The sequence below is a fragment of the Azolla caroliniana genome, unplaced genomic scaffold, assembly GCF_043228905.1.
Source record: "Azolla caroliniana isolate FFs.n. ecotype wild unplaced genomic scaffold, voAzoCaro1.0.p SCAF_3, whole genome shotgun sequence".
Lineage (NCBI taxonomy): Eukaryota > Viridiplantae > Streptophyta > Polypodiopsida > Salviniales > Salviniaceae > Azolla > Azolla caroliniana.
Genome location: NW_028230438.1, coordinates 9,082,088 through 9,087,896, shown reverse-complemented (window position 1 = coordinate 9,087,896; position 5,809 = coordinate 9,082,088). Strand labels below are relative to the sequence as shown.

Genomic DNA, 5,809 nt, shown 5'->3' with positions numbered 1-5,809 from the left:
AGTTTGACAACATTCCCAAGGTTAAATCCATATATACATTGGCCTCAAAGAACTTCATTCAAATGAAGTAACTTTGAAGTGGAATCTAACAACATTTTCAAGGCAAAGTACATTACATTTACATTGGCCTCAACAAAAGAAATGCTTTGAGGTGGCACTGAGTTGCCATAACATATTGATCCAATGCTTGATCGATTCCCAAATCAAGACGGTTAGTTATCCAAATCTAATATAAATTATCTAACATTATCTTTTTACACATGTATATGGTTGCATGTGTATAATTCTGTACATTTGTTTCTTGGGTGCATTGTTTGATATTTCATGATAGACATAGTATATTTCTAGATCCATATCCAACATAAATTATTCTCAATAAAAAATCACTTCCTTGCTTCTCGTTGAAGTACATAAAGTTGGTATAAGTAAGGAGCCCATGTCCCATAGCGTTGTTTGTAGCAAAATAATTAGAAAATGTTATAGTTGATCTTGATTTAAATAAAGCATGCTTTAACGTGTTCATGCCTACACCCATAGCTATTAAATATTCCCAAAGTGCCATTATGCTCTACAAGAACATGCTATAATACCAATTTTGTTTCAATTAATCATTAAAAAACCTTTTGATATCTCAATATCTATGGATAAGGCCATGCAAGTTTATTTGTACACCATTTATTTCACATGGTATATCTCTAGACTTGGAGCATTATTTTGCATGTATATAATGTGCTTGTCATAAATAAATAAATAACGCCAACATATCACTATGCACGACAATCTTAAGTTTGTTAGAAATTTGTTCAATTAGTCATTGCAAATTCATTTCACTAAACCAAAATAAAAGAAAAAGCAATGCTTGAACATTTATTCATGTGAAACTTTGTAAAGATAGAGATTGTTCATGTGAACAATGTAGTAACATATCGTGATATGTCCAAGGTAAGCAATCGTACATCAATTATTGCTTAGGGACATAAGTTACATAAATTTACTTACATCCCTCTCAATAAGGCCGCAATTATACATAATATCGTGTACATTAAATAAAAAACTATCATTTACAATAGCATGCCGCATGTGAGTTTGTATTAAGCTATTTGCCACTATGAGGATCACATGTTTGTCAAAATAGATTTGACAAAGAGCATAGTCTCATAGTGGGAAATGAAGGGAGAAACCATGAGGTCTAAATAATCATCAACACCCCACATGTGTGAGCAATAGGAATCGTTGTGATCTTTATGGTTCATGGGGTAACCATTTAGGTTAACCATCCTTTGTACAAGATAGAATCTTAGAATGCATTCAAAGGTTACACCATTTACTACATCCTCCTAGTTTATATGTATTTGCTCACTTTGGAGAGCATGAGACATAACTCTAGTTATAACAAACAACCAATGTAATCATGCTTAAACATTTTGCATGATATAGGTATGTTTCTTCTCTTTTCTTCATTATATTATTGTTAAGAATCTATTTTGTACAATCCTCGTGTAATTATGCAAGACATAACATAGTATCACAATTTTGAGGTTCTCTCGTTGATTCTTGACAAAGCTTTGGAGGGGGAGATAGTTGTTCAAGCAATAACAAATAAACAAGTTTGCACTTGTTCAATTAATGAAGTAGATGGTGTCAAAAAGTAGAAGTACTAGTGGGGCTCATGGCAAAGCAATCTCATGACCGGCAACAATATTCAAGAGAAAAGTAAATTTTATTTTTCCTTCACGGAATACCAATGTCTTTTAGTACATTCAATTTTCCAAAATTTACTTCACCCAATAATTTATTGGTTTGTAAGTGTTTTATAAACATCTAACATTAGGTTTTTGGTCTATTCAATTTTCAAAACATATTCTTGACTCGATCATCTATTGTTTTGTAAGTGTTTTAGCACATTAATACTTGTAGGTCCTTGTGTAGCTCTCAAGTGATAATAGAAATTTAGTGCTCCTAAGAGTTGTTGTTTTAGAGACATGTGATGAGAATGCCCACGAGGATGGTCATTATCATCCAAGAATTACTCATTCTTTAAGTTGACATCTTTTACCTATGATTTAAGATCATAACAAACATTATATAAGATATAATTTGTGGAATTCTAATGTGTCGTTGGTTTGAAGATGATACATGCATTATAGTGTCCACACTAAGGGTGCATCCCTCCAAACATTGCAAGACAATTGATTCTCGAATTATGCCTTATATCAGTTGATTAAAGATACATGATAGAAACAAAAATTATTTCTCAAAGACTCATCAAATATGGAGGGGGGTTGGCCGACTATTGCAATTATGCAAGGTGCAAGGCTCAATCAAGTGAGGAAATGTATATTGGTTATCCTAGCAAGCCCCAATTGAGAGATACGAACATCATGAGGGAATGAAGTTGGTGGTAAAGGCACATGGTATTTTGGTTTCCACCATCGACAATGTTTACTCAACCCACATCAATGCCAAAGATCAAGTCGTGATGGAATTAATCAGCCGAATAACATTATGAACCATCTGGAGTAGCGTTGTAGGCTAGCCTTCTCCAATCAAATAGTTCACTAGGTGACATTATTATAGGAGATATGGAGTGAAGTTGTAGCCGCGCTAAAAAGTCAATATGATGGCATCACGGGCGGATCCGAAGGAGCTGAAAGACAACACTCACTCTTCGTCCAACAATGGTCATCTTCTCCCTTTCTTTAATCAATGGGTCTCCACATAAGATGGAACTATCAAGCCCCGTTTGTGGTGTGTATATAACACCGCACCTGATTCATGCCTGTAACTTTTATAACTAATGCAAGGAGATTTTTTTGGGAACAAAAAATATTTCAAACCCAAGGTAGACTCGACAACGAATACAATTTCTTTCAAAGTAATTGGACATGGAACAACAAAATCTCTTAATATTATATTTCCTTGCTCTTGACAATGACATAATACACTTGAAGGATGGTAAAAAAATGTAGCTATAATTTGGTGATATTAAAATTCTAATATTAGATGTGTTGAAAGTAAAAATTAGTTGGAGTTGTTATCTTGCACCATACTTCTTAGATTATCCCTAATAGAATATAGGAGTGGCTAAGAAATTATACATTTGTTTTTGTTTGCATTTTTATGAATAGGTTATAAGACCTTGGAAGAATTTTTGTTCATAGAAGTTGGAGTGTTGTGGGTTGATTATCAATTGAGAGGGAACTCAAGGGGTGATAGAAACCTTGAATGGTGCTCATGCTTGACTTCAAACCAATCACAAGGTATCTTTATACTTTTCTAGAAGATACCCCTTTGCTCTTCTAGAAAAGGCAAACTTATCTTTCTTGAGTGCACTAATAATTGGATCAAAATTATTAATATATGTGTGGAAATGGACACATGCTATCTTCTCATTTGCGGATTCCACATCATCTCTATCTAATTGGCGGTAAAGTTAAAAACAATAGATTTCGTTTTCTCTTTCACAGTATCTACACTAATCTTGTTCCGTCCACATTACATGTGTCTCTACGGAGGAAATGCTAGTGGAACCAAAGGCCTTATCCTTTGATATCATACAAATAGAAATAATTTGAGCTCAATATTATCATACACATTACACAATAGTAAAAAAGATCTTTGTCTATCACTCTTTTTCTAGTTTGACTTTTACTTTGCATAGACAAGTTCGTCGAGACAAATAGGTAAAGCCCAAATAAAAACATATGGGCTTTACTTTAAATGTTCTTTTTTAACATTTACATAACGTGAGACATCGACTCCAAAATTATATCATAAGTTTAAAAATCGTATTCATAGTGTTTGTGTTAAATGGTATACTATGTTGATTTGAAATTTCTTGTGGAAACAATACGAGTATTTTGTTTTCATTCTAGATTGATGTTTTTCCGCCCAAATATTTTTTTACCGACTAAATAACAAGACCTCATGCAAATCCACTACTCTACAAATTGGAACCTTATCTTTCAACTTGAAATAGTTGACCAATCATATTCACGTCTGCAATATACAAACACTCACATTCCTAATAGAATAATCTAAAAAGTGCAATATTGAATTCAAGGAATGAGACAAACAAGGTCTTACATTTGCTTGATTGAAAAGGAATCAATCTTTGGACCCCATGTTAAATATTTTAATTGGAAAACTATAATAATACGCTAATATGTACTTTGAACCCCATGTTAAATATTTTAATTGGGAAACTACCACAATATGCTAAGATACATAAGAAAATAAAATCATTTCACTTGTTTTCAAGCTTACTCATGTAACATTGTTAGTCACTTCCATGTTGAGTCTTGACAATCTTTTTTTTTCCCAAAGAAAAACTCCTTCAATTAGTTATATAATTTTACAGGTTGGGAATGTTATATACAAATCCCAATAGGGACGCGTTACTTCCATCTTATGTGGAGGCCCACTGACTCAGAAAGGGAGAGGACGACCATTGTTGGACGAAGGCTAATCATTATCTTTCAACTCTATCGGACCTGCCTTTGAGGCCATCGTATTGGCTCTATAGAGTGACTACAACTTCATTCCATATCTCTTGCAATAATATTGCTTGATGCATGGTTTGATTGGAGAAGACCCATCTACACCGTTGTTTCCAAAGAATCCAAAGAGCTATTGGGTTGACCAAGTCCAACACAACTTGAGCTTTGGGGGACCGAATATGTCTCGGTATTTTGCCCTTATCTCAGGGTAAGTTGGACACTTGCATGTAAAGTGGTACTCATCCTCTATCTCTATGTGATATCCTTTCCTCTCTAGGGACTCCATTAGTACGGCCATTCTCAATCTCAAGTTGGTGAGATGATATTCTAAGTTGTCCAATGGCAACCCTTAGTGCATTTGGTAAGAATGCATCTAGATATTTTGGTCGTGTAATAAAACCAAACTTAGAGAAGTGCATTAGGTGTTCCTTATAGTACAACATTTTAGATGGGAGTGGCTCTAATGGGGTAATCCATTTATATCAAGTGTAAATTTACCATATTTCTTGGCGTATTACTTTATTACGGTCCTCATGAGAAATTAAAGTGTTATCAATCGCGTGGTTGTACCTAAGGGGAGGGAGATTATTAATGTCTAGACCTTTGCAAGAAGCCAACTCACCATCATGCCATAGCATGAGCTAGTATAACCGAACTCATATAGAGATCGAGATGCCTCAAAAGCTTGATGAGATATCCTATCATGTGGTTGGCTATGTATCCAAAGACTACAAGTTGAAAAAGTACTTCTACTAACATCGAGGGTAAGGTGAACTCAACTCTCATAATGTCATGTGGTATTGTCGATTTGCTTTGGAGTTAGCGTGATAACATCATCACCAATGGTCTCTCTAATTGCGTCCACATGAAAGATGGTAGCCGTGGAGGCCAAACCACTGATGCATACATGAGGGAGGGGGTCACTAATTAGTCGAAGAGCCACCCCTTAGTCCATGGCTCTTGAAAGTATGTCCGGTGGCATTGTCTCTCGAAGAGTGAGAGGGATGCATGTCCTCTTGTAAGTCTATCCTTCGGTGCTTGTGTCATAGAAAATTTACTTGAGCGGGCACTGAAAGTGACTCCGAGATATACATATGATCCAACTACTTCAACTGGGCTATGGGAGATGGTTAGGTGACACTTAGTTCTAACTTGAGCCGATGTGTGGAAGATAAGGACTTTAGTTTTCCCTAAGTTCACTACCAATCCTCGTTGTGTGCAAAAGTCATCTAAGGCATTAAGGTGCCTTTGTAGGTCGTGTTTGGACTAAGAGGGCAAAACTATGTCATCTGCATAGAGCAAGATACGAA

At 35.2% G+C, this 5,809-nt stretch overlaps 1 long non-coding RNA gene across 1 annotated transcript; it reads right to left on the bottom strand.

Moving 5' to 3' along the window:
- Positions 1-2,096: 2,096 nt before the first annotated feature.
- Positions 2,097-3,494, bottom strand: LOC147866170 (uncharacterized). The gene is made up of 2 exons (XR_015529560.1): positions 2,560-3,494; positions 2,097-2,514 (listed from the first exon to the last, which is right to left on the bottom strand). It is a non-coding gene; the product is annotated as an uncharacterized LOC147866170 (long non-coding RNA).
- Between the last annotated feature and the right edge of the window lie 2,315 nt (positions 3,495-5,809).